Below are 2638 nucleotides of genomic sequence, written 5' to 3'. Positions count from 1 at the left end.
TCTGGAAGATCAGGCAGTCTGCGCGGCGTCCATCCAATTAACGTGCTCGGCGAAGCTATTCCGTATGAACCAGTTGATTGCGGGGGTACCATCAGGTTGCGAAGAGGTTCCCGCGTAGCTTGCATGTAGCTTAGTGCTGGCTGCACAGTAGCCGTCACGCAGCATGGTGTGGAATAGCTTAACGTTGTACTGTTTGTACTGAGTGTGACTTGTTGCCCTATTGCCAGATTTCCACTCGATTGTGGCGGCAGGTTTCCACTCAATAATGGCGGCAACTGTTCATGTAAAAATGGCGTCACTGACTCAGCCAAATTCGGTGCCAGATTTCCACTCAACAATGGCGGCAGATTTCCACTCAAGTTCTGCCCTGGCGTTCCGCTCAAACATGGCGGCGCATTCGCCGCACCGCTCGCTCCTATACCGCTTGATCCGTTTCTAACGGGATCCCTCGCGGCTGCATCTTGCCCTTCACCTGACCTCGCCTTTTGAAGCTCCCTTTCCAAGGTAGCGATCCTCTCCATCAGCGCCGCAAACTTGGCGGTTGTGGTGTCCGTATCCTGGCCTGATCTATCAGGCTTTGGAGCACCACTTGGGATTAATTCCGGTTGCTTTGGAGTCCGTGGCCGCTGCAGCTCACCGCCCGATAAGCCCGGCACATTCTTCGGAGTGCCGGCTGATGTGGTCGCGGTGGTCGTAGTTGCAGTTGCGGGAGCTCCCGTCTGTCCAATTCGGGGCTCCGCCGGGGTGAATGTGAAGTCGGCATTGCACGATAAAGGAGTGCGAATAAAAGAAATGACGCCGACCGAAAGAGATCCCCTGGGAGTTGCCTTTAACGTTGCTTAGCCAACACCGAAACAAGAAAACCAGTCTTGTAGCGTAGAACAATAGCATAAACAAACGACGATGTTTTATTCTGTATGAAATACATATATCAGATTTAACCTATTTTCACAATCAGTTTTACATACCGCAGTCTCGCCTCCCAGTCTCTTTGATCTCTCCAATCGGAATAAATCTGAGCGGGAGATTCTGGCTTACAATTCACCATTTCGTGTGACCGCATTTAGCTTTACAATATGATCTCTCTAACGATTTACAACATCGATAACAAATACTGAAATACTTGGCGCTACATTTAAATTTACTAAACCTTGAGCGATATGTTAATCCGTTCCACGACAACGCCAGCAATTACTCGGACAAGGACCTCGACCTGGCACGTGCCGACCCCACTTTAGGTCCACCTGACAGCGTTTCTGTTGTTGACAAATCATTTCGAGGCTCGAACTGAATGCAAATCAATGCTACAACACTCTGCCCAAATCGATCAATGCCCATCAACAATAAATTAGTTGACCTTTTCGATTGGGCCAGGAAGAGCATTGTGCCTTGGATTTGGACAGCATTGTCATCGGCTGGACTGATCCCCGGCTACAGGCATTTCAATTCGCCTAAAAGCTGTGGAAATCCCTTGAAGAATCACAAGAAGAAGTCCCTCTCAAAGCCTGTCTTTGAACTTTCTGTTTTTGTGCTGACTGCCAAAAACTTTTGTAGCTGCGAATTGTCGACAACTTTTTGCCTTCTACCCTTTGTCCTTGCGACTTGGCATTGGCGTAATGAAAGTCTCCGGCAATGAAAATATGTCCGGTCATTGGAAATAAGCCAAAGAATTTGTAACGGCAAAAAATGTTTATAAATGCAATCAGCCAAGTGACAGTGAAAACTTTATGGCCAACTGCTGCTGCTTCGAGAGTGTAGTCTGCACATTTGGTGGCGTCTCCTCGCCTACATGAAGGCAATTGCCAGAACTCCCCGGCTTCCTTGCCCTTCAGTAGTGTCGCGATGACTATTTTGCTGGCTTTTTGCATGGTTTTGCATGGCAGGGGAATTGTTGCGCATTTATTTTCATTGCCTCCGGAAGCCAAACAGGACTTTAAGGAAGTGCACACAATAAAATTCACATCCTATTGAGCTTTATAGGTAACCTTTTGGGTATACAATTATATGAAACATTCATAATGATCTTATATATGATATGGTGAGCTTTGTGAACTACGAACTCTAAACTGCACTTCTTGTTAAATCGGTTCTCTTTTTTTAAAATTTCTACCGTTCTTGTTTTATTTCCATTTCTATTGCTTGAATTCATTCAGTATAACTTAGATAAGTTCCCATGGAATTCCTACATTTTAAAGACAAAATACTTGGACCTTTAAATGCACTGTAATGTCTAAGAATTTTAAATTTTATTTCATAACTTTATTATGTCCCTAATAGGTTGCCTCTTCCACATTGCATTGAAATAACAGTCTCCGGCTGCTGGGTGCTTGCCTTCTTTGAAAGCCAATCAAAATACCCATTTCCCCAGGTAGATTGCGAAAGTTTTCACAAGTCTTGGCAAACATGAAACTGACAGGTATTTTGGGCACACATTCATACATTTAATACGCTGCACATTTGACTTTGAATTTGGCCCGATAAGTGTGGCATAGGAAGCAATTATATCGGGGGCAGCCTCAGAAGCAATCATATAGGCACATAAAAAAAACAGAAATCTTCCAGACTCCATCCTGGACTGAAACCATTAATGTCAAGGACATTTTGTTATTCCTGACAGGCTCATTTCGCACTCTAGCAG

The 2638-nt window shown here is 45.1% G+C and overlaps 1 long non-coding RNA gene across 1 annotated transcript; it reads right to left on the bottom strand.

Moving 5' to 3' along the window:
* Positions 1–877: 877 nt before the first annotated feature.
* Positions 878–1171, bottom strand: LOC121529797. The gene is made up of 2 exons (XR_005993651.1): positions 969–1171; positions 878–913 (listed from the first exon to the last, which is right to left on the bottom strand). It is a non-coding gene; the product is annotated as an uncharacterized LOC121529797 (long non-coding RNA).
* Positions 1172–2638: the final 1467 nt, after the last annotated feature.

Source organism: Drosophila eugracilis, unplaced genomic scaffold, assembly GCF_018153835.1.
Source record: "Drosophila eugracilis isolate 14026-0451.02 unplaced genomic scaffold, ASM1815383v1 contig_1897, whole genome shotgun sequence".
Lineage (NCBI taxonomy): Eukaryota > Metazoa > Arthropoda > Insecta > Diptera > Drosophilidae > Drosophila > Drosophila eugracilis.
Note: the sequence above shows the minus strand (reverse complement) of the source record. Positions and strands in the feature narration are given on the sequence as shown.